Source organism: Lepidochelys kempii, chromosome 4, assembly GCF_965140265.1.
Source record: "Lepidochelys kempii isolate rLepKem1 chromosome 4, rLepKem1.hap2, whole genome shotgun sequence".
NCBI classification, from domain to species: domain Eukaryota; kingdom Metazoa; phylum Chordata; order Testudines; family Cheloniidae; genus Lepidochelys; species Lepidochelys kempii.
Window position 1 is genome coordinate 61804265 of NC_133259.1, and position 27032 is coordinate 61831296.

The following is a 27032-nucleotide window of genomic DNA, read 5'->3' on the forward strand; positions in this document are numbered from 1 at the left end:
AATGGTTTTCTTGTGCGTTTATTGTCAAAGTGGTGAGAGGCATCCAGTATCTTGAAGACATTTCTTTTGGCCAAGAATTCTTATATTTGTGGAGTTCATCTTGAATTGTAATGAATACTTAGTACAAAACACAACACCATTTTCTACACAAGTTCAAGATGAAGTTTGACTGACATGCACAGCTAACATGGAAGTACTGTAATCTAACTGAAGTCGTGTACAGGCAACACACCAGTTTCTGCAGCCACCATTGTTAGTCCCTTGGTTCATACTGACTTAAGCACACTTGACATCAATTGCATCAAGATGTGACAAGTTTTATAAGAAAAAAAACATTTAAAAGGAAAAAAATATTTTTAGGTATTTTCACAAACAAACTGGCTTTTAAATAAATTTGCTTCCATAATGGTTGAATAAGACAAAAAAAATTAAACTGTGGGAAAGTGGAAAAATCAAAAAAGGCTTTAGGCACCGGTTCCATATTTTTGAAAGCCAAATATGTAAATGATGAGGAGAGGAAAATAAATAAATAAAAGGTTTGAATCTTGTAATTTTAATTGTTATTAAAACTTTACTGTATAGCCTATTCTTTAACATTTGGTGTTAATATCCAATTACTTGGCAATGCTTGACATTTGAAATAAACTTTTTTCTATGGTTTTATTTGCAAGTGGTCCAATTAATTTTGCAAGCTACAGTTGGGTTATAAGAATCTAAAATGTAAAAGGACATTGTCTAGGTTGGGCCAAAGTTTTATGTTCTCCCAACCTCCTTACCCTTAGCTCATTTTGAGCTGTTAAATTCCATGTTTTATTTAGAGATGGGCCCAAGCCACAACATTCAGATCTGCATTTCGGATCCCCAGATGAGTTCAAGGGTGCCCTACCCTGGAGTTGCACTAGAGATAGGAACCTGATGCAAAATTTGGATACAGGTTTGGAGTCTAGTCCCCTTTACCCCTGAAGTGCAGGGACACTAAGATCTGAGGTTTTGGTTCATACCCATCTATGGTTTTACAGAAAGTATGGGGGTGTGCGTGTGTATTTTATATAAAGCATATCAACAGAAGGCAAGCATTCAAAATAATCCTACAATAATAAAACAATTTATAGAATAAACCCAGGTCTCAAAATAAATACCTTTAAGGAAACAGATTTCAAGTGTCCGGGAAGTGGTTCTACAGCATGTAAAGTTTTTCTGAGAAAAGTACCTTGACAATGTCTTTTTAATCTAAGATTCATAATATTCCAATCCCTGAAATATGATTTGTTTGTATTTCTGAAAATATTAGAACTTTCATAAATCATATACACTATGCGTGTTTTCAGAATTTTAAGTTATCCTAAGTCATAAGGACTCCACAAACATAGACCGTGATTACAACACAAAAATGAATCCCAAAAGGGGCACAGTAACATTCATTTAAATGCTAATGCAACTCAAACCAATGTAATACTTCCCTATCCTTCACCTATGGATAAGATATCAGATGTTTGGTGAAAGAGCTTACGTTCCTCTGTGTTGTGAATACGAAAAGATACAAGATCTCTCATGCAGTACTACTAGTTCCCTATTTTATTTCTCACTGAAATAAATTTTGAAACATCATGTATGGTGTTAGCTGGAATTCTTTCCTTAATCTTCAATAAATGCTTTGTTTAACACTTAAGGATTGTAACTTCATCAGAAACTTTAAATCCCTTCTCTTGGTACAAGCTATGGGCCTGATTCTGAAAGCACATGCATACAGTACTTTTATTGCTGTCAGCCAGAGATATATATGCAGAGTGCTTGCAATATTGGGCCCTCTGCTAGTAACCTGCCCATCACTAAAGTTTAACTGTTTCTCAGCTGCATACGCTGAAGTAATCCATGGGTATTCTGTGCATTATGCCTCATCTGGAATGTGGGGATGCAGTCTGACTTTTAATATTCAATGCTAGAATGACCAAACTGAAATCTAATAATATTCATATGGTTCTTTAAACATTTTTAAAAGTAACATTGCGATACTGTATACAATGCAAAACTATTTATTGTACCTCTGGGCCGACTCTTCTAAAAACTGTAGCGTTTAAATCTTCCTTTGTCAAGCCTGAAATAATGTATATAATTGAAATAACGTAAAGTTATATTTTCATGTTTTTATACTTACAACATGATTGGAATACATAATGTATTAGTATTTCAATTACAGATAATGTTGATTGGATAGTACACATCTTGGTTAAAAAGCAGTAATCATAGTTTAATATCCGTGTTAAGGTACATCAGTATATTGCTATATAAAGTCTGTTTGTGTGCATTTAAGTGAAAAAATAGTCAAGAATGATGACAGCTGTCTAAGGGTTTTCTATTCATTTTGTATGAAAACTGTTATGGAACAACCAAAATGTTTATGAACTTTTCTTGTGTAAATTTCAAAATGTCCTTTACTGTAGGTTTTTGTTTACCTTACTTCTTCTTTGTTAAATGGGTATCAGTACAAAGCTGGACATACACTTTCTAAGACTTCTGAAGACATTAACATTCCCAGTTTTTCAAGTGTACCTATATGGCGGAAAATGTTTCTGATTTTATTTTTAAATCTAACACATGATGGCTTTTCTGGAGTGCTGTACAAACGTCAATCATACATAAAACATGTTCTTAAAAAAAGGCAAAAGACCCTTAATTTGTTTGTTTAGTATTATTGAAATCTGATTTCGTACTCAAAAAATGTTTTAATAAACTGTCGCACAGAGCAGATCTATTTGTCCTTACAGAAGTGGTGTCCTTGAAGAATTCTGCAAGACAATGCAAACCTTTCATGCATGAAAGAAAGTATTTCACATAAGAGTAAATTTACTGTGGTTTGCATTACCTCTGAACAAAATCATTTAACTTTCTTGTCAATAATACACTTGTACTTTCTGTATATAGCCCTCTTAATGATGCCTGTAAGGCAGTGCTGTAAATTGGTGCAATCAAATATTTATTTGTGTCTGACTACCTAAAAACTGTCAAACATTTCCTGGATCAGTAATTTTGATTTCAACAGATGATTGATATATTATCAGCAGAGGAAATGACCCTTGGCAAGTATTTAAAGTAAATGTTAATGGTCCTGCTATTATAAATCAATTCTAGAGCTGTAAAAAACAGTTTATAATAGCAGTGAGTAAGTATTAAGTCAAGGTTGAAGAGATTTGTCAGATAAAAGTTACAAGGTATAGATCATAGTGTGGAACACGTCTTAACAGAGTGTTTCTCTTGTGGACCTTCTCCCGTCCTACTGATGGTTGCACAACACCCCCATGGCAATGATATAGAAAAATAATGTATTGCAAGCATTAGTATGTTTTTACCTGTCTTTTGATACAACTTATCACCTTACAACAGCACTAGCATTAGGTAACGGTCCACCACCATGAGACCACCAGCAAGCGCTCTCTGGATCAGTTGTGTCTATAGGCTACCCACTTCTATTTTCCACTATCGCAGTAGTCATTTTACATTCTCTTTTTTTATCCAGGCAAGAAAGCCTAAAGCTTTTTTAGGAGAGGGAGAGAGAGGTCAGGCCCTAATTAACATAAAGTTTGATACTGTAGTGAGCAGTCTGGCCACAATTTAGCAAAACATTTAAGCATGTACTTAACTCTCAGCACTTGTGTAGTCTCATTGGAATCACTGTTTAATATATAACATCGAATATTACATCTAATGTATTTTATATGATATATGTAACATACCACAAATTCCTATGCAGTGGTGATATCCATGTGATGAATTGTGTTTATTATGCACCTTTGACTTCCTCTTTTGCACTCTGGCCACTAGTTCATTTCTGCTCAGGCCACTTCCAAGAGTCCAAACTTCTGAGCTGCTTCAGACAGCCCCATTTTTAAATACCACTGGATAGAAAACGGTTTCTCTTTTTCTCATAGAGAGTTACCCTTCATACAGAGCATAGGACAAGCAATACCTATAGCTACAGCTCTTACCTTGGAACCTATGAGAACTAGAAACAAGCACTTTGTAACACAGGAAAGCAAACATTCCCCACTTGATTCTTAGTCCTGGAAGGTCCCAGTGCATCAGACCTTAAAACTGCCATATTACATACCGCAAAGTTACTTCAGGTCATTATTAGAGGTTTCTAAAATGTATTAATGACAGCTGTATTCCTCCTCCAAGGCCTTGGCAGTTCAATTAATTGTTAATAAATAGGTCAGAGTGTGGAGCTTGCATTTGGCTTTATAGGTGTAGGGGTATGAAAATCATTTTAATAATTTAAAAAAAAATCTTTAAGATAGGATTTTTGTAAAAATATGGCAGAAACAAAATATATAATGGTACACTGCAGTCTGAAGGTGTCACTGACACTCACTGAGGGTGGCCTGTCTAGCTGCCTTTTAGCTTTGGCACTTGCGAATAATGAGGCCTTCCCACACTTCACTAATCTTCATACCATTTTACACATCATCAGGTACAGTCTTTCTCTCCCTCTTGCACCCCTCTCATAATCCTTCCTCACACACTTATTTGAGTTATATAGTTTCTATCTGGGTGTATGTTTAAAACGTATAATTAGTTGATGTAATGCTGAAATTAAAAAGAGAGAGACAGAATAATCTGGCAGTCATTTGCCTCATAGTATCTGGTTGTGGCATTAAAGTGACAGAATGAAAGATGATAGATTTGGGAAGGTTCTTGGGTCATCTAGATTCTAGGCCAGACTCTTAATTCAAGTAGCATCATCTTCTAGAACGATCTCATTAGGACTTTATCTGATCTGTTTTGAACATCTCTAATTAATAATGAGAGTGACTCAGCTACCTCTCTATACAGTTCATTTCAATGCCTAATTTACTTAATTGTTAAGAAAATATTTTTATTTATACTTAATGGAATGGTGTCCATATTTAGCTTTAGACTATTACTCCTCGTATTCCTCTAAACTACAGGAAAAAGACACTTCTCAGTCCTATTAATAACAATAAAACATTTGTACAGGTCACCCATTTCTGCACCTGCTATTCCATCAAAAATTCCCACTGATTAACATGGGAACCTCCCAAGTATATCTTGGGGTAGAACTGGGTCACTGACTAAACTTGCACTCCCTTTATATTGTAGGTCAACATCATCTCTTTTTATGGGCCTGATCTAAAGCCCAATGCCTCCATGGGGGTCTTTCTATTGACCTCAGTAAATTTTGAATCCTTTTATTCTAGTTACATTTTCTAACATTTTCTGAATTTAGGCCACATGTCTGCAATGTGATATGCAGCAGATATGCAACTGAATGCTCTTATGATCAAATAATAATAGTCATAATACAGCTATCACCATTAAAAGTTAGGATTAAAATTACCATGCAACAATATCTGGAGTACCAAATTTGGGTTCAGTCCTGCTCCGATTGACATCAAATGGCAAAACTCCTACTGACTTCACTGATACAGATTTAAGCTCTTATTGTTGCCTATTCTACGCATAGAGAAATAAGTGCAGTATCTCACATATGGTACACGTGGTAACGGTTAGCAAATGTTGACTTTTCAATACCGACCACTGTATAGTTCAAGCACCACAGCTGCTCTTTTTGAAGGTTATATTTTAAATATAAAAATAATAAAATACCTTTACATTACATTAAAACCCCCAAGATACAAACAAAAACCTAAAGGTGTGATCATAAAAATGTATCTCATAGAGAGGTCAAAGAGCTGAGAATAATTAAAACAGAAAACATCTCTGAAAATTGTGCTTTCCATCCTTTCTTATGTGGGGAGAGATGATCTGATGTAGATGTTCTGGATGAATTAGTTTCAAACTTCAGGGATCAAGAAGTAATATGAGTTGAGAGGCTACGTCTCCTATTGTAAACATCTTATGGCTTGGTCATCCACTCTGCTGCCACGAGCAAAGGTGATGCAAATCTAGGACTGGTGTGGAAATGCAAATTCCATGGCATGCTCCCTTCTTGTCCTCAAAGGGGGAGAGTATCAAAAGGAGACAGTGAAGGAGCAGGTCTATAGGAAAGAAAAGAACTTGGAGAGCACTGTGTCTGAGATCAAAGGAGGAGAAAGTGTTCTATTATATCAAAGGTGGTAGATGTGTTGGATGAAAGAATGAGGATGAAAAAGATGTCTTGCAGCTTGGCCAGAAAGAGATCATAGAAGAATGTAGTCAGGGGAGGTGCTTTAATGGAGTGGAGGGTGCAGACATGACTGCAGGTGAACAATGAGAGAGTTAGTAGGGTGGAAGTTGAGGCAGTGGGTAGAGACAGCAGGTGTACTTTCCAGCACTGTAGAGATTATACTTAGAATTCAGTTATTTTCAAGAGTAAGAGTGCATTGCCCGTGTATTTTTGAAATAATGTTTGTGCTTTTTATTTTGATGGTAAATATGCCAAGAAAATGTGAAAATGAAATTTGTTTCCAAAGCCTAATTTTGTATCCATTGTACACAAGGATATTGGTTGCTTATCATAGGGTTGCTCATGAGGGACCTTCTGGCATTAACTTCATTGAAGAAAGTGGAGAACATTGTTTAAAGTAGATTTGAAGGACTTTGCATCCCAGAGTTTTCTATCCAACTTCCAAGTTTTATACTACACTAATCATCATGCTAGCTAAGTGATGAAAAGATGTATAAAAATAGGTCAAATTTTGGACCTGTCACTCTTGACAATTTTCTTTACAAATAAGATAATTTTAAATATTTTTCAATATTTTAGTGATTTATTTACTCATTTCAATTCAATTCACAGCTGTCAATATACATTTTGGGCTACTTTACTATCTTCAAATGGTGGGGGGGAAAGTCCACCAAATTTCATTTTTCTGTTTCTAAAACACTAGACTCTTGTCACATTGCCAAAATTACTAAACAATATAAAATACCTTTGAGTTTTACTTGAACTTTTTTTGCACGTGTTGTTGATTTTTGAATTTGTTTGAAAACACACAACCAAGTAATTAATTTTGTCAAAGTATTAGAAAATAAATCTTTTTGGAATATATAAATCTATATTTTTTTGCAATCTCCTATATATTTCTTATATTGGGCATTTATCATTCTCTTCACTCTACTTATTTAACCTCTTCATCAACTAACCAGCAGAATCTTTGCCTCACTAAAAGAATTTGGAAGCCACTTAATAAACACAGTAGGAAATGACAAGGAAATGTGAGGCTCTTTGGTAAAATCCTGGCCCCACTGAAGTGGCTGGCAAAACTTCCATTAACTCAGATAGTCCAGAATTTCACCCGAGATGTTTACTAAATAATAAGCTAAACAATCTTCCTCAAAAGGGACAATTCAAGCTAGGGCAATAATTGTTATTGCCAGATGCAAAAGATGGTTTCTTGGGCCTAATAATTCACCACTCATTTGGGTAAAGATTGCACCTTACTTTCCACTAGGAAAGTAACAACTCCGTCAACAATGGATCCAAATAACCTGCCAGTTTAACTAGATATAAGGGTCATCAATCCACAAGGTCCTACAGAATCTCTGTGGGTGAAACTGGCCAAGATTCATACACCTGCTTTTAGCTGTGGTAAGGACTATTCTGCACCTCTTGCTGCCATGGTCTGGCACAAGTTAAGAGTTTAACTGATCGACATAGACAATAGTGAGGCAAACATATCTCTTTGTTCATTAATTGATTGTTGAAATCAAAATCTCCTATGTAAATTCATATATAAACAAAATTTCCTCACAATGCACATATGACAGCAGCATCACTCCCAAATAATTGCTAGTCACAGATTAATTCTGTGGTGTTAAATTTGTTCAGTTCCTTTCCAAAATGCAGAAAATAAAGCAGATGATGATCTTCTTTTCAGAAGTAGTGAGAGAAATCCTGGCCTCACTGAAGACAGTGGAAGAACACCCATTGACTTCAATTGGAATGATTTAACTTAAAAAATTTTATTCACCATGGTGGCTGTACTTAATTGATACACTTGTTTGCCTCAAAACTGACTGATCTCAAAAACACTTGTGATTCAGTTTTGTCCTTTATTGTTCTCCCCTCTTGTTCTAGAAGAACTGATGATGTGTGATTAATTTATTTTTCTATAATATTTCATTTTAAACTTTCCATAGGAGGAATCTTTCTAATTTGTACTTTTAAACATTGTATGAGCAAGATAATGCTGTTTGTGGAGAAAGCTCTATTCCTGAGATATTTTGAGGACTGTCTTTTTTTTTTTTTTTTTCATATGGTGATTTTCTATGTAAGCAGGGGGATTATGTTTTGCTAAATTATTTTCTGTAGTATTGGTATGGTATTTTATGCAACGTATACACAAATAACATCATGTTATTTATCAATTTTTAAAAACTTACTTTTATCTCATTTACACCAATGTAAATCAGGAGTAATGACAAACAGTAAAGTTACATTAGTGTACAACTGATGTAAGTGAAGGAAGAATCTAGCCTACAATAATTTATTTTCTCATTTTTCTTTATAATAACTTATATTTAAACTATTTCTAATTAGAAATAATAAGGTGACCAAAATAGGTGAATTAATGCAAAACTAGCATAATTGTGAATTCATATAGGTTTGGAGTGAATTATTATAAATGATGGCATCAATTACAGAATAACACTGGACCTTGAGTACTTGCTATGTATTGGAAACCATTAGGCGAGCCAATAGATTTTCAGGATACACATTACAATGAACATACTCTGAGCTACTGAAGTCTCTTAGTGGACTTATAGAACAGATTCTGTGTCATTTAACATTTGGGAGACTGGCTAAATTCCAGGAGTTAGCTATTGCAGTCTGTTTTGTAGAACTTTTATGGGTGAGGCATAGGGCACAACTGCAGGAGTTAAGTGTAGGTTTCCTTCAACACACCTGGTTGTGACTCATGCTTGCGGGTTGCTTGAATCAATGCAATTACAAATCTGGAAGTAGAAAAGCCTTGGTAGCTCTTATTTCAACTTTTCATCAAAAAAAGAGAGATTTTAGTTTTCAGCTGAAAACAAACAAAAACATGTATTTGAAATGCCATCAAAGTACTTTTTGTAGTTTGGCTGACTCATGCCCCTGTTTTCTATGGGCAAGGTTCTCCAACCAGCCAGTCTCCCCATGGTGTATCATGGGTGTGGTAGTCTGGCAAGGGATCCCATGCTATACAGGAGAATGAGGACCTTCGGCACATGGTACCCTTTCTAAATTGAAATTTTTGCTTTTCAGCTACAAGTTTTTGGTTTTGGAATTTTTACAATTCTTTTTGTTTGTTTTCATTGAAATTTTCTGTGTCTGGGCATGTGTGGGCCAAGGAGAGGGGACATTTTCCAACCAGCTCTAACCTACAGGTTTTATTGCATACTTTGTAATATTCTTATTTGTATGGTTGCCTTTGCATTGTTTCCGTGTGTGTGTGTGTGTTTCTTTCTTTCTTTCTTTATTGATGTGGGGGTCAGATTGGAGATGGAGAGGTCTGTGCTTGTTTTACTTTATGTAATGAATGTTTTCTGACTGTAGTAAGCCTATTACCTATATTTGGATGTGATTCTTCACTTGTTTTGCACAATTCTGTATCCATTGGTGGTGTTAAAAGGACATTGCTGACTAATTTACCAATTGACTAATTTTAAAAAAGTTCAGTGTCTGACAGAAGACCCTTATAATAGTCTGTCTGGAAATTTCTTTGAAAAATGCTTTTAAAAAGTGACTCCCTTTTTGCTGCTTATAAGTACCCTTTCAGCAAGGGAGAAACTGACTACAGGCTCTGATCCTGTCTTTGGATTTTGATGAATGAACCCCTGTACCAGAGCTCCACACAGGGACAAGGGTCTGCACATGTGGATTCATTCACAGAATCAAGGCCTGACTGACTGTGCAGAGAAGTAAATGTGTTTAAAATGTGCTGTTAAATTCACAAAATAATCAAACTTCAAAAATAGAAAAAAAAATTTTTTTTCTTTTCCCCCACTGAGTTTAGCAATCTCAGTTGTTACTTCTATAGTTGATATAAAATGTTCAGATGTGAATATGAAAATCACATTCCTAACACGGGTTCTCTAAGCAAACTCATTTGGTTGTCCAGTCTTCAGTTATTAACTGATCATGTGTTAGCCCGGTGCATAAAGCACTGTACTCACGTGTCCATCAGTTTGTGGAGCTTGCCAATATATTGGTTTATTGTTACTCCAGGTACTTGAACACCGTTCTTAAAAAGATCGCATGATATGTATATATAACTTTTAGGCTTGAAGTGCATGTAGTCTGTTGGTCCCCTTGGTACACAAACAATACACAGAAATGCTGCTGAATCATGGGGAGTTCTGTTTCCATTACAGACAGTCATGCTGCAGTGAGTATTCCTTTTTTTCCTTTTGATCTAGTCCTGGTATAATTTCAGAATGCTCTCAAGAATGTCTATTTGTGACATCTACAAGCTCACCAGTTCAAGGTCTAAAATCTAGCTTGTTCTATATTGTTGTTTTAATATATGCATTTTTGTTCATTTTATTGTTTTTGTGTTTGCAACATCTCACCTATTTTATTCCTAATTAAGAACTGAAAGAGAATTGGAGCATGGAAACTCCACATATGCATTCCTGAAACTTGGTGTGAAACTGCTATCAGGTGTGCATAGATTTGATTAGCAATTTACTGTTTGAATTCCTCTAAAGTCCCTAAAGCTCACACAGTGCAAGTCTCTCATGGTTTGCTATATCTCCCCCTGGTGCTTGGGAAGCTGTTTTGTAACAAACATGCCTAGTTAACCATTAATTAAAAATGAATAATGATGTCGTTCAGAAATAATGTTTAATTTACACATCACCATCGGGAATGCATAGTATTTTACAGGCATTTTATAGATCCCTAAGCTGATGACTAAGCTAGATGTAACACAAGAGATGACAAACACATGGAAGGTATGCAAGGATGAAAATCATTACAAGGAAATATTGTGGGTTGTGAGCATTGTTGTGAACATATATTTTAGTTCCTCTGTTGTCATTTTACATTTTTTTCATTTTGTTTTTGTTTTGTTTTGTTCAGTAATTTTTCTTTATTAAGATGCTTAATCACAGAGTACACAGCTAGAAAACAACAATATATAACCACTGCTCCCATCCACTGATGTTAATTGTTTAAAATAATTAAAACTATTTATCCTATCATGGCACTACCCAACACAGAAACAACCACTTCTCCCAGAGGACTTTAGCACTAGTGACTTTACTCAGTGTAGAATTTCCACTTATTGAACCTTTTCCCCAGCATGCTTTTTTGGGAGCGTGTGCTTTAAGTTTGGCAGAGACATGCAACTACAACCCTAAAATTGCAACTACCTGTAGCTAATGATATCAACCTCCCTTTTGTCTGATAAGAATCCATAACTCGGGTGCCCCTTAGTTTTCCTGTTCTCAGTCTTGAGGGGATAACATGTTTTCATCCTAATTAAGATCCCAAATCAGCATCAGAATCATATGGCCAGCCTTAAAAATAGATACATTTGAAATCATATGTGAAGATGAGGTCATTCATTAATAACCTGTCAAGATCTGAGTTCAGGATCCTGTTTCCTCAACAATACATGATGCACTCAGCTCTGCTTGAGCAGTTATGTCATGCATGACTACAGGGGAAATATAAAATTAGATCATTCCAGGTTAAAAAAGACCTTTTAAATTCACTTATAGAATATTTTGTGTGTGTTTGTGCTAGATCAGCCATGGCAAAGTGTCTGTTTCAAGTGCATTACGTTATAGTCAGGTCTGTGACTTCAGCGCTTTCTTGGAGACTGCATTAAATAAATCATTTAGTGAAATACACTAAATTAAATCTTTCTGGTGGTGTCACTTCACGAAACTCTTTGGGCCTGAATATCTGGTTTAATTATGATTCTCTTTAGCAGAAAACTGCCAGAAGATTAGAGACTGTTTTGCTGTCTAGTCTCGGTGTTGATACTACCTGTGCACAAACCATTTGTTTTTTTAAATTATATACACAACTTTTGGGGGTAAATGAGTTGAAATCATAAGAAAAGAGTTTACAAATTTGAACAATTATATTTTTGTGAACGCAAATAAACCTTGTATTTCACTAAGTTGATAAAATTTCATACTGTTCTCCTCCAAGTTCATCTACCCTTATTTCTAAGGGTTAAAAGTAATCTAAGGTAGTACTGCAAATGATGAGTAATTATTTCTGGTGTACAATTTTTAGAGCAATCCTGAAAGGGTTGACACTTTTGATTGAAGTTCCCTTAAAAGATGCTCACATTTGATGATGAAAAATATAGATCAGCTGTAAAAAAAACCACAAGTCTGCAAAGTAGGGATGGATGATTAATATTATTTTTTGTTCAGGGCTTCTAAGCTCTACTATGATACAGACACATCAGGACCCCTTTGTGCTGTAGCAAGAAACAAACCCTGCCTGCAAAAGCTTACGGTCTTATAGACAAGACCCAATATGGGAGTGAAACAAAGAACTAGTGTAAGCAGGGGAGGAAGGGAGGATTAGGACTAGCCCATTACTTGGAAACTGGTGATATTTGTATTCAGGACAGGGAATATTCAGAAGACATTTGAACACTGGGGCTCTCCTTTGTCCATCAATCTATCCTTCACTCCATGCTTCATGGGAAGGAATGGAAGAAGGAACCCACCCATTCCAATAATGGAAAAACTCCTTTCCACTGTCTCACTTTGAGAGATGGAAGAAAGGGAACCCAGGCCTACAAGGCATAGTGAGTAGAAGCAGAGCAGACAGGTAAGTGGCATCTGCATAGCTGTTGTTGTGAACTATTTAAATATATTTCAGAAATTCACTGTTTCTAGTATCTAAATTGAATGGTACAACTCTCCTGTAAGCCATTTATCAGCTTCCTTCTCTAGACTCCCTGAGTCAAGTAACATTTCCTCAGAGATTTGTGAGTCTGTTGTCAGAGCATTTTTATAAAAGGAAGAGAGATTGGTCGAAGATGTTTAAGACATCCTGCTCAGAGAGACCACTGTAACAGCATTGACTGACACTTTCCATTTCAACGTGAATCCAGCAACAGGATAGTCCTTTGCAGGATTTTATGCTGCATTTTCTCAGTTTTCCTAAGCTTCTCATTTCTGACTACCGGTGTTTTGTTCTTAGTAAAACTGTGCCCTGCCTTCAAAGTTCATATCCAGCAGAATCATAATGAAAATATGAATACAAGAGAAGGGGGAGAAAAAGGAGGTTTTTACTTGACCAAATCCACTGACATAAATGGGCACAATTCCAGTGGTTTAAGAATGAGTACAAGTTCCCCTTCCTTTATAGTGGCCTGAAGTTGGAATACCCTGGGTAGGGACTCACAATCTAAAAAATCCAAAGTACTCAGTGTAAACAGGAAAGGAAATATGCTCAAGAGGAATGATTTCACATTGAAAATTCTATGCCAATGCATGAGGTCTGGCACTTTTAGAGAAATGACATATCTGAGATCTCTGACCTGCTTCATTGGATTTGTGTTTGGATTTTATGCTGCATTTTCTCAGTTTTCCTAAGTTTCTCATTTCTGACTACCGGTGTTTTGTTCTTAGTAAAACTGTGCCCTGCCAAGAACATTAAGTTGGCAAAGAGCAGCTTGCATGTCTCGTTATGCTGTTGCCAAAGAAGATGTGATTTTGAAGGCCCCTTGTGGGGGGCCTGGAGGCTGTTACTGCCAATTTGCTCTAGCATTCAACATTGCAAGAATAAGCAGAATCAGGATTTCTCTTTTAAAAACTGCTTCAAGCTTCTCTATAAGTGTATTGAGTAGATTTTTAACAACAATTTGTACATATAAAGTGTGTCTCATTTGAGGATCTCTGTTTACCTTTTTAGGACCATGGCTGTGCTAGGTGCTATACTAAACAGATAGAATTCATAATGTGTGTTTGCCTTAAAAACAATTTGTAAAGTTGTGCTTTTTAAAAGCTGAGTGAATAATGCAATAGGGCTGAAATCCTACAGCACCTTAATATATAGACAGCATATACAAACTTCTGATGGATCTTCCTAAATGCATGAACAGAGATATATAAACTACATTCGTTCTCTAGAGGGATGAGGAGTTATTTTAGCCTCCTTATTCATTCTGTCCTGAGGACATTTTCAATGAACAACATAAAATTGTACTGAATGGTTGGCAAAATTATACCTAGCATGTGGTTTATTTAAGTCTGTGCTTCTAATTGAGGTCTGAACAGAATAGGAATAGGCCTCAAAATTCTTTTAACCTTTGAATGTTGGGAAATGAAAATCAGTTACAACTTATTTTCATGGAGGAATATGAATTAGATAAGAATATGAGCTGGACATGGAATTCTACCCTGAGTCCTGTATTGAGCCCAATAACTTCATTTATCTTTTAGAAAGACATCCGGTCTTGACCAAAAGCCTCCAAGTAATAAAGAATTTGCCAAATCTCTAGGTAATTGGTTCCAATGACTAATTATCTTCACCATTAAAAATTTGCATCTTAATTCCCATTTGAACATTGTTGACTTCAGCTTCCAGCCACTGGATTGTGTTATGCCTGTGTCTGTGAGATTAAAGACCCAGCTGTGATGGGTTCTCCCAGGGGCACCACTTGGAACTGGGATCCACTGAGCTCGCCTGACCCACCAGCCTGGATTCCCTTTGCACTGTGCTGCTGTAACAAGTTCTCAAACTCCTTTCCAGCACACCCACACTGGTAGGAATACACCCAGCTGCAATTTCACAGAGATGCTGAGATCAGCTCTGCATAGGAAAGCTCAGCTAAGGAGTTGCCCAGATACTCAAGTGGACACCCCCCTCTAGAGTGCAAACCCAAAATTACACTATCTTGAACTTTACAGCATAGCTCATGAAATTCGCTCCCTCCCTCCATGTGAAAAGTGATATGCAACAGCTTTTTGCTCCCCAGTTATGAATTCCACACACTGGGTTAAGACAAAATAGAACAAGTTTATTAACTACAAAAGGTAGATTTTATGTGATTATAAGGGATAGCAAACAGATCAAAGCAGATTACCTAGCAAATGAAGCAAACATGCAAGCTAAGCTTAATATACTAAAAGAAACTGGTATAACTAGCAAATTCTCACCCTAAATGTTGTTTTAGGCAGATTGCAGAGGTTCTTGAAGGCATGCAAGTCTTGCTTGCAGCTTAAATCTCCAGGTATTTCTTTCACAGACCAGACACCTTCTAGCCTGGGATCAGTCCTTTCTTCCCCAGTTCAATCTTAGGAGTTTATAGCAGCCATCATGGGCAGGGAGACAGTGAAGAACAAACCACGATTATATCACTCCCCTGCCTTAAATAGATTTTACATATGGCCAGAATCCTTTGTCTTCCAGTGTGATTCCCACCCCTGGCCAATGGAAAAATACTAGTTTTTAACATGGAATCCAGTATCAGGGGACATGATCACATGACCCTGCAGCCATAACTCAAAGTCTATTTGCAGCATCCACAGGAAGGCTTTCCAGGAATGTGGGTGATTAGCATCTTCAAAGACCTATTTTTCTACCTAATGGCCCATTGACTTGTTCCCAGCTAGCCCTCTGGACTGATTGTATTCTGTCTAGTGGGCATTCCCCATGTATAAACACAATTTATAGTACACATACATAGTCAATATTTCTAACTTCAGATACAGAAATGATACATGCATAGAAATAGGATAATCATATTCAGTAAATCATAACCCTTCCAATGATCTCTTACATGACCCATGTCACATAAAATACTTAGTTATTCCATAATTACATTATAACAATATCTCTATGAAGAATATGGGGGCATAGTGTCACACCAGCTACTATCAGATTTCTTTTCCCTGTGTAGGTACTTTTAGGTTATGTTTAAATGGCCTCTTAGCCTTCTCTAAGATAACCTAAACAAACTGAGCTTCTTTATTCTTTCACTAACATCGTTTTCTAGACCACAAATGATTTTTGTAGCTCTTATCAACCGTCTCCAGTTTTTCAGCATTCTTTTTAAAAGGTGGACATTAGAACTGGACAGAGGTACTATCCACCTCCTTGTCCATATTCCCCAGTTAATATATTAAATTATTGTGTTAGCTCTTTTTTGCCACCTCATCTCAGTGGGGTTCATGTTCAGTTGGTTATTTACAATAACCTTACAGATCTTAGAATATCCATGGGAGGGATGACCTTCCCCTCTGCTGACTGTGGGGAGGCAAGTCTAACCTGAATGATTTGGGGAGAGATCTGCAACCTTAAGGCAACAGATTTTGCTACCTAACTTTGGTCCTCTGGTGGCTTCTTGTTCTTGAGGGCATGATTTCAAAGAGCACTGGATACAGAAAACATGGAGAGTCCCTGCTGACTGTTTCTTGGAGCGTTAATATTTGCCACCTCATTACCTCCCTAGAATTGAGATGTTATAATAAACTTCATTTGTAACAGCAGCCCTGTTGGAAAAGGGAGTTACAATCCCAAAAAATAAGTCACAGGGCCCCATCCAATTAACAAAAGGGGATATGAAACAGAAACCTTTTAAAATATCTTATTTTGGTGAGAAGAACAGTTTTGACTCTGCCCTGATTGAAAATCCTAATCCAAATCAGACTGTAAAAATTCTTGTAACATAAAATGCATCTTTCAAAAATTTGGATACTGTCTAGAGAAGGGACATTTAAAGTTCTCTGTAATATTTATTTATTCCCATTCTGAATGGTTAGTATTTTTACATCAATTTAGCACACATGTAAATTATCGCACAAGGTGCAAGTCTGCTTCTAGTGCTCTGTATTTGTGTCAGACTAGCAAGGGCTAGGAATCTTTGTCAGTTTTAATATAAACCAACTCAAATCTACTAATTAGCCAAGTGAGGGTCTGTTTATTACAGCTCTAATTCATGTACTATAATTTAGTTTGAATCTATAATATTGATTTAGTAGTAATTACAGCTGTGTGAATGTTAAGATTATGTTTCAGAAACCTGTCTAGATTTTGGTTCCAGATAATGAAGCTTTCATTTAACTGCTGTTTAGAAAAGGCTTTGAAATATAGTAAAATATATATTATAGATAATGGAAAAGCATAAGCCAACCTCCCCCAACATTTTATGCTACCTGTTATAAATGAAATATGTTAGAAATAGCCTAATAATGAATGGACAATCACCATTTATATTCAGCTATCTAGTTAGTGATATAATAGACCTCATTGAATATACTCTCCCCAGGAGGTACGTGTATAACTCTCCTGTTAGCGTTAAAGTATTAGTTAACTACATGTACATTGAGAGAGGAAGACAACCCATGAGTTCAACATTGCAAATTAGCTTCAATATTTTGTGGATACTGTAAAGTAATTTTGAGAAATTTTCAATTCAGTTTGCACACATAATGTACAGTCATTATACTACGAGTCAAAATTGTAGCACTGAAGAGTAATATTACTCTGGTAATGATAGAGCTTTCAACAAATTGTTTAGTCTGTTTTTAATCAAATTGTGTTGGTGGTAAACTTGATTTCAAATATCTACAGGCAAAAACAGAGAATACCCATTCAGATAACTCCCTTCCTAGAACAGTCGCCTAGTTTGCAATTAGCATGGCAATCAAGTCACCAGTTTTATATTAATTGAAATAGTAAATCAGAATGAAAAGCAAATTAGGAATGTGAATACTTGCAGCAATAATCATGGCAAATAGTTCACAAGCAAACACAAACTGAAAGATGTCCATATAAACTAGTGGTGACCAACCTGTAGCCTCAAACTGTGCCTTTCAGAGCAACTGGGCTAAAAAGAAAATACACATTTGATTATGCATTTAAAATACATCAGCTGAGCCCCACCTTATGAGTTTCAACCTCACATCTGAACCATCCCCATCCCTATGGAGAGGCAGTAGGGGGCCTTGATTCCCACTCATTCCCCTGTAACTGCAGGAGCATTGTAGTGTAAACCAGGAGCCCTTCGACTAGATGCTGTCCCCTGCAGCAGTTGCTCAGCAGGTCCACTACGGACTGCCCGCTGCATTGCAGGGGAAAGAGAAGAACGCTTTGGATCCTCCATGGCCTGTTTCTCTTCCAAGTGAGGGTGAACCCTGGGGAGGAGCAGAACAGAAGTTTGTCTAGCTCTGCCTGACCCTGGGGAAACATCTGTGAAAGGATGACTCCCTCTGTCCCAAATATCCAACCAGTGCAGCCCAGGAGAAGGGTAAAAGAGGAGAAGCTGAGACGAAACACCTATTTATGAATTATGATCCACCGATTTATATAAAGATGTTATCATGTTTTCTGTATTATTCATTATCCTATTTCTTAGGCAATCTAACATCTCATTTACTTTTTTGATTGCAGCTGCACATTGAACAGAGTATTCACTGTGCTGTTTACAATGGCATCAGATTCCTTTCTTGAGTTGATACAGGTAATTTAGAACTGTGTAAGGTTTAGAAAAACTTTAAAATTTTCCCTCCAATGTGCAGGCCATACTTTTCATTTATTGATATTGAATTTCATATGCCATACAGTTACCCATTTACCTAGCTTGATCATTTTTTTCTGAGGTCCCTCAGTGACTTCTCGGGTGCTGACTAACCTAAATAATTGTGTGTCATCTGCAAATTTTCCTGCCTCTCTACTCAGGACAATATTTTGTCTCTTGCCCAGGACTTCTTTAGTAGCCAACAGACTCAAAACTTTTATTTTTATAAAAAGGTTTCTATCTAGCCAACCTGGTTGCAAAGAAAAATATGAAAACGTGCGTCAAGTGTAAGTGATGCAGTGGTATCTACTTGAGTCTGCAGACAGCCTGAAACGATTACTTTGAAAGAGGTGAATTGCCCCCTGCATCTTAATAAAGTGTTCACTCCAAGATGCACTGCACTGGAAGTCCCCACCATAATCCCCCCAATGGAAGACTCTGTGTGTGGCAGGAAAAGCGTGTAGTGGGGCTGACCCACACGCGGAGATGTACCCCAGTTGCTGTTCCTGTAGTGAAGAAATGCCACTGCAGGTGAAGGGTGGGTCCTAGGTTGCACAGGTGGGACAATGCTTATATAATGCTTATATATCATGAATCATGCTGAATAATAAACAAATTCATAAAAATTGTAGGTCCACTCTGGAGATGCTAAATGGGCCTACAGCTGGCAAGCTGGAACCTAGAGCTTTCCAGCAACTCCAAGCCCTGCTGAAGGACATGTCCAGGGAAAAGGGGTACGGCTTGGGGGAGATAAGTAAAGAGAGGCTCTTACATTGTGTTAGCTGTGCAAGGGCCTGGCCAGTGCAAACTAACCTCAAGATCTAGGGGCTGCAAAGCCACTTTTGCCACTTTACCCAGAATTGCACCAAATGCAGCTCTGTTCATCTAAAGTTTGTGTGAATAGCAGTATGCTCTAACGTGCTGCACTGTATCTCCCTCAGGTGGACACTGTGGGCATGAGCTGAAAGGTCCCAAAGAGCCCACACTGCAGGACAGTATAGTCATGCTGTAAGAGTGTCAAATTTACAGTATCAGTGTAATCAGACTTGGATTAGAACAGTCTGGGGCCTTTAGCACACCCCTATCTGGCACCAGGGACACCACCTTCATTCTGGAACTATGCCTGCTTGGGGTGTGGAAGGTAGGGGCCAACAAGCTGATCCATCTGCTGAGTCGATGAAGGACCTACAACTCCTCTTGGTGTAAGTTGGGGGCCCCCTGTTCCCTGGCCCACAGCTTCCTGTCATGAGGTAGGCTAGGATCTGTCTTGGGGAAGGAATTTCTCCACACATTCCCCTCCCAGGGGTGGGAGCTAAACCTGCAGGCAGTCTACTCCATGTGTACTCCTCTGGCTAGCTGTAGTGACATGACTGACACCAACATGTGACCTCCAACATGTGAACAAGTGATGTGTACAAAGCTATAGTGCACAATGGTCAATCTAGCCCTGTGTGGAATTTTCTATATACAAAGACAACAGAGCCAGGATCATTTGTTCTGGCTGCTTTGCACTGCTTCAGATTGTAAAATAGCTTTACATGCAATTTAACTAGTTATATTGGGTTTACACCTGCTTTGAATCAGTGGCATGCAAAATGTCAGAGCATATCAGTAAATCTGACTTGATTTTACTCTGTTAAAAAAATCCTCTAAAACAAAATTGAAGGATTTTCAAAGATTCTGTCAAAACACTTTCAAAGCTGGAGTGGGGGAAAACAAAGGGTTCTCTCTGTCTGTATGTGTCTTTTGCCGGGACCAGAGCAGGAATGCAGGTCAGAACTCCTATAAAGGGTTAATAAGTAATCTCGTTAGATATGCATTAGATTCTGTTTTGTTTAAATGGCTGATAAATTAAGTTGTGCTGAATGGAATCTATATTCCTGTTTTTGTGTCTTTTTGTAACTTAAGGTTTTGCCTAGAGGGATTCTCTATGTTTTGAATCTGATTACTCTGTAAGGTATTTACCATCCTGATTTTACAGAGGTGATTCTTTTACTTTTTCTTCAATTAAAATTCTTCTTTTAAGAACCTGATTGATTTTTCATTGTTCTTAAGATCCAAGGGTTTGGGTCAGTGTTCACCTATGCAAATTGGTGAGGATTTTTATCAAGCCTTCCCCAGGAAAGAGTGTGTAGGGCTTGGGGGGATTTGTGGGGGAAAGACGTTTCCAATTGGGCTCTTTCCCGGTTATATTTTGTTAGACGCTTGGTGGCAGCTATAAAGTCCAGGGACAAAGGGTAAAATAGTTTGTACCTTGGGGAAGTTTTAACCTAAGCTGGTAAAAATAAGCTTAGGGGGGTTTTCATGCAGGTCCGCACATCTGTACCCTAGAGTTCAGAGTGGGGAAGGAACCTTGACAACTTCTATAGCAAATATGCTCATTTGATAAGAAAAAACATGAGACCAATTCTGCTATCTCAACCTCATATTCAAGCTCATATTCAAGCTCAAAGCTTTCCTTTAAACATATCTTCATAATAGCAAATCAGGCCCTCATTGACACCTATGCAACCCCAGTGGTTCCAATTAGTCTATTTGCAGCACCTGTGCTACGTCTAGTCCTTTCATGTGGGAGTCGCACAGTAATTTAGTAAACAAGATGTAAGAGAAAGACAAAACCTAGTTCACTCTTAGTTACAGGGATAAAAGGGCTGAAAAGCAGCAAAAGCTTGTATTAGTTGCTAAAGTCAGCAGCTATTTCTCTGAATAAACAGAGAGGGACAAATCCTCCTGTCTGGTCATGCTCTTTGGTGCAAGATGAGGGGAAGAAAGAAAATGTCAGTTTTAAGTCACCTTTGCGTCCCACAGATCCTGTGGCTGACCTGCACCAGTCTGAGCCCCTGAGAGCTGCTGTAACTTACACCAGCTGCCCATGGCAACCAAAGTTCACTAGCGTGTAGGATGTCTTGTCTATGCTGCCTTTTCCAATACACAGCCCCTGCACTTGGTTCAGGACTGTACTGGCCCATGTAGAAACTGCCACCATATGTATAGTCTACATGAAGAAGCCTTTGACCTTAAAGAGCTGGTTAAATCACAGCAGTACAAAGCAGCCAGTTCAGGTCCAGGATCAAGGAGTACAGTATGTATGTTTGAGAAAGAAGGGTCCATTGTTACATATTCACATTTCAGACTACAACTGCACTTAATATGTCTGAAAAAGATACAAGGAAGTGATTTCATTCATTCTCAGAGTAATAAGTATTTTGAATTAAATAATGAACAAGTTTGAATGATAGAAGATTCAGGAAGAACTTATAGCAGCTTCCTAAGGAACATATTTTATTCAGAAAAATAACCTTAATGAATATTTATTAAAACTATTCTTATAATAGGGGCTTCTGGTAAATCATCATTTCAACATAAATATCAATAGTGAACTACAACAATTGTTGTCTATCACACCAAGTATAAAAAATATATGCAATCAAATTTAGAGAAGTTTTAAAAGTATTGTTCTAAAATCTAATAACAACAAAGCTCAGAAATCAATATTGAAAGAAACATTACACAAAAGACAGTGTAAAGCAGACATTGATAAATGCTGAGGAAGAGAAGTTTGGAACAAGGATATTACCTATTTGGTAACAAAAGAAGAACAAAGAAAACCAGGGAAACAAACTAGTTAACAGAGAAAAGCAAACAAAGAACACCAGGTGATGCTTTGCATCCAAGGGAAGATGAGGGGGAAAAAAGAAGGTGTTTGAGTGATTACATTTGCTTTCTTTGCTTAGAAACCCACTACTCTTGTAGCCATGTAATCAAGATGGTCATTTGAATTATCTCTGGCTATAATATGAGTCATGCTGTAATGTTGGAGAAAGATTGCCTCCCAGAAATAACCCCATCTTCTGCAGGAAGTGTTCTAAAGATGCAAAGTCAATGGCAAACTTTGTTTCCTTCATCTCTTCAGAAGGAAGTAAGAACTGAAATGCCAATGGTATCCATCACAAAAGTGCCTGTGTGCAAATGAGTAGCCCAAAGTGCTTGGAAAATTAACTTGAGCAGTTTTAGGCCTATATATTTAAAGAATTTTGTAGGATCTTAGCAGAATTACTCCCATTAACTTGATGATTTAAAAATAAAATAAAAAAACCACCATATTTTAATGTAAATCAGATTTTTATTTACACTGAATACAGTTTTTTTTTAAATAAAAATTTACAATTAAATTGAAATTATATTAAGGCCTAACTTTACTATAATCTATTAAAATCATTTAAATTAAACTTTAAAAGTATTGAAACAGTATGTTTACTGCTGAAGTTTCAAAGAAATTCAAACTACTGAACTGATGGAAGTCAATGGTTAAACTCCAGGAACCACAGTTTGCTAAAGGCCTAAACTAGCTTTTGACCGCAGTACCCTCTTGCATGGTGGAGAAAAAATATTTTCTTGTTTATCTCTGCCAATAAAAACTAGATGTAACAGGATGAGATCTACTAGTTCTAAAAACTAAAGACCAGAAACAATCAGTTCAATTAATTAACTACAGATAATGCTTCCTTCTTTTTAAATAAATCAGTTAGTTTTAATAAACTTACCTTTTTTCTTATGTATCCAGCATAGGCATCAACACAGAAAAAAATTAGTGGGTGCTTAGCATCCATGGGCATCCAACTCGAATACTGTGTGCAGATGTCATTGCCCCATCTCAAAAAAGATATACTGAAATTGGAAAAGGTTCAGAAAAGGGCAACAAAAATGACTAGGGGTATGGAATGGCTTCCATATGAGGAAAGATTAATAAGCCTGGGACTTTTCAGCTTGGAAAAGAGACAACTAAGGGGGGATATGATAGAGGTTTATAAAACCATGACTGGTGTGGAGAAAGTAAATAAGGAAGTGTTGTTTACTCCTTCTCATAACACAAGAACTATGGGTCACCAAATGAAATTAATAGGCGGCAGGATTAAAAGAAACAAAAGGAAGTATTTCTTCACACAGCACACGGTCAGCCTGCGGAACTCTTTGCCAGAGGATGCTGTGAAGGCCAAGACTATAACGGGGTTCAAAAAAGAACTAGATAAATTCATGGAGGATAGGTCCATCAATGGCTATTAGCCAGGATGTGCAGGGATGGTGTCCCTAGCCTCTGTTTGCCAGAAGCTGGGAATGGGCAACAGGGGATGGATCACTTGATGATTACCTGTTCTGTCATTCCCTCTGGGGCACCTGGCATTGGCCACTGTCAGAAAGACAGGATACTGGGCTAGATGAACCTTTGGTCTGATGCAGTATCGCTGTTCTTATGTTTTAATGGCTACCACCCAATGAGAATCAATCTTTGTTTAAGAAAATAACTAAAAAGTACAAATGCAAAACAAGATTGAATTGGATAATTTAAATAAAGGTTTCTGTTTGCTGATTTAAATCATGATTAAAATCAGTAATTTAAATTGGTTAAGTTTCTTTAATTGTCAGTAAATCCAGTTCTTTTATTCAACGTTTTTTTTCTTTATGAGCTTTAGATCCAAATTGCATTAATTCACTTTTTCGCTATAAAAATCCTTTAGCCATTTGGTAGATCAAACCCCTAACGGACATAGAAGCTGCCATGTTAGGTCAGGCCATGGTCCATCTTGCCCAGTATCCTGACTCTGGCAATGGCCCATTCCATAGCTTCAGGGGCAATGTATAGAACAGGGCAGTTATGGGAGGGATCCACCTCGGTCTTCCACTCCTGTCTTCTGGTAGTCAAAGGTTTAGGGTTGCCCCATGCATGGGCTTGCATCCCTTAGCTAATAGACATTGATGGGCCTATCCTCCCTGAACTTAGTCAGTCGTTTTTTTGAACTGGGTTCAAAATTGCAATGATTTTCACAAGTTAGTTGTGCATAGCATGAAAAGTGCTTCCTCTTGTTTGTATTAAACCTACTGCCTATTAATATAATTGGGTAACCTCTGGTTTTTGTATTGTGTGAAAGTATAAATAACACTTCTCTATTCACTTTTTCCACACCATTCATGCTTTTATCAATCTCTGTCATTTTCCCCTGTAGTTGTCTCTTTTCTAGGATGAACAGCTCTAATCTTTTTAGTATCTTCTCATATGAAAGCCATTCTATACCTTTGGGTACTTTTGTTGCCCTTCTCTGAACCTTTTCCAGTTCCACTATGTCCTTTTTGAGATGGGATGACGAGAACCAGTATTCAAGGTGTTGGCGCACCATCAATTTATGTAGTGGCATTATGATATTTTCTGTCTTATTTCCTATCCCTTTCCTAATAGTTCATAACATACTATTAGCCTTTTTTGACCACTGCTGTGCATTGAGCTGGAGTTTTCAGCAGACTAACCACAGTAATTCCAGGATCTCTTTCTTGAGTGGTAACAGCTAAATTAGAAACCATTTAGTATGCATAAGTATGTTAATAAATTCTCCTGAAGGTGACTTAAGTCACTTAAGATATTAAATACATTCCCAGATTAGTGTTGCCAGCTACATTTTCCTTTCTATAGGCACAGCCCTGCTCTAAGTAATTATTAAGACAAACTGGAAAGGCCCCAACTCTAACATTCCCAGCTACTGTAGTTGTTTTTCCTATTATGTTTTCAGCAATGAGGCTCCTCTCTTGCATTATGTTGTGGACACTATTCTCATTCTAGCACTATGTAACTCCCTGAACGGTTGGCCTAATTTTGCCTGCACTTAAATGGGGGCAAATACCATTTAAGTAAGTGGGAGCTGAGCCTGTGTAAGCAAGGATGAAGGTTACGACTTAATTTCTTCACCCCTGTCATATCAAGGATTTATACACAATGAAATTATTTTCTTTTTTCATCTCTATTTTAAGGATTTAGCTTGGACTGTAATTCACATCAGCCTGTAACATCAGGGAGAAGCAAAACTAGGAATTTGTGGACAGCTATCTAGAAAAGGAGTCTGAGGCATGATCTACACACAGTATAAATATTTTGGATAAGGGGTAATATATTTATTTATTTTTAATACGAAAATAGTTATACAAGGGAAGTCCCTATTGTGGACACACACATACTGATACAAAGATGCTTTATGCCAGTATAGCTTATTCTTGCGTATAGTTAAAGTGGCACAGCTTTTATGTGTACACAAATCCTGAGAAAGATGTACAGTTAAAATGTAAAACAAACTATCAGTTGGCAGCGTACCCCTATAAATTCCTCCAAGCCATGGAATAAATTGAATTTATCTGCATACTGTTCCACTACTCTATCCCTCTTGGAATTCAGTTGCATTGTATAAAATAAATTTCTCACAGCAACAAAACAAACAAAATCCTTCTGCCCTTTTCCTATGACAGCCAGCCTGAGTTAATTTGAGTCTTAAGAGATCAAGAATGCTCCTTAACTAGAAGCTGAGTGTCCCCAACTCTCCAAACTTTTCTGACCTTCCACTAGGGTTTTTGGTGGTCTTTTCAGTTGACTGAGGAGAAAGTCTTGATGGGTTAGGAATGTTTTTTGTCACTCATTGGTAAACTAGGCATTCAAAATTCCTGCTATTAAAAAAACTTTAAACTGCATCCTTTCATGTGATATATCCTGTAAAAATAGGTACATAGACTATTTTATTGTCTAATTGCTAACAGTGGAGCTGATCAAGCATCATCAGCCATTGCCTTTGGTTATTCAAGAAATGGTTAGATCAGCACTTGAGTCCTGCCGGAATGCTCTGGAATGCCATTCTGGCATTTTGGGAGGAGCCAGAACAGCATTCTAGTGCTTCTTATTACCTAGCCACCAAGTCTACTTCTGGAGTGGGGCTCTGGGTCTGAACTCAACATCCCCCAACCCACCCTCAAATTCCAGAAGGAGAGATGGTGACTTAGTAACCTGGGTGGCCATCTCTCCTTCCACAGCAGGCGCAGAGGAGGTGGGGGACGCAGCATGAGGAGATAGTGCCCCTGCTTTGAGATATACTTGGCCAGTGCCTCCATGAGAGCACTGGTCAATGATTGGACAACAGCCAGTCAGTTTGATTGAATTCAAGCCCCTCCCTGCAGCAAATCATCATTTTCCTCTCTCCCCTTCGACACCCTTCTCTCTAGTGTTAAATCCAAGTCCATGTAACATTCCCTGGGAGACTCACAACAAACACTAGTGCCCTATGGTGATTAACTCCACAGCTGGCACAGAAACACACCACCAACATCCTAGTATCTCAAGAGGATATTAACAATAGCTAATAAAGTTAGACACCGAGTATGTCTGGATAACATATAACCAAAGAGTTTAAAAAAGAGCTGGCTGAGGAGCTTGCTAGACCACTTTTTGAAAAGTCTTGGAACACTGGGAAAGTTCCAGAAGTCTGGAAAAAAGTTAATGTTGTGCCAGTATTTAAAAAGGGTAAATGGGATGACCCAGGTAATTATAGGCCTGTCAGTCTGACACCAGTCCTGGGCAAGATAATGGAGTGGCTGATATGCGACTTGATTAATAAAGAATTTTAAAAAGTAGAACAAAATTAATGCCAATCAGCATGGGTTTATGTAAAATAAATCCAGTCAAAGTAATTTACTATACATATTTTTTATGAGATTATACATTTTATACATTAAAAGTAATAGTGTTGATGTAATATACTTAGACTTCTAGAAGGCATTTGA

General features: G+C 37.3%; 1 protein-coding gene across 4 annotated transcripts in view; it reads left to right on the top strand.

Annotated features, from left to right (window-relative positions):
* GRIA2 (glutamate ionotropic receptor AMPA type subunit 2) overlaps positions 1-2711 on the top strand; it is a 115728-nt gene extending 113017 nt beyond the window's left edge. For 2 of the 4 annotated variants that reach the window (XM_073341445.1, XM_073341449.1), the window contains exon 17: positions 1-2711. This exon is cut by the window's left edge and continues 194 nt beyond it. The gene's annotated coding sequence lies outside the window, so the exon portion shown is untranslated. The other 2 variants (XM_073341448.1, XM_073341447.1) reach the window with 2 other exon arrangements.
* The last annotated feature ends 24321 nt before the right edge of the window (positions 2712-27032 follow it).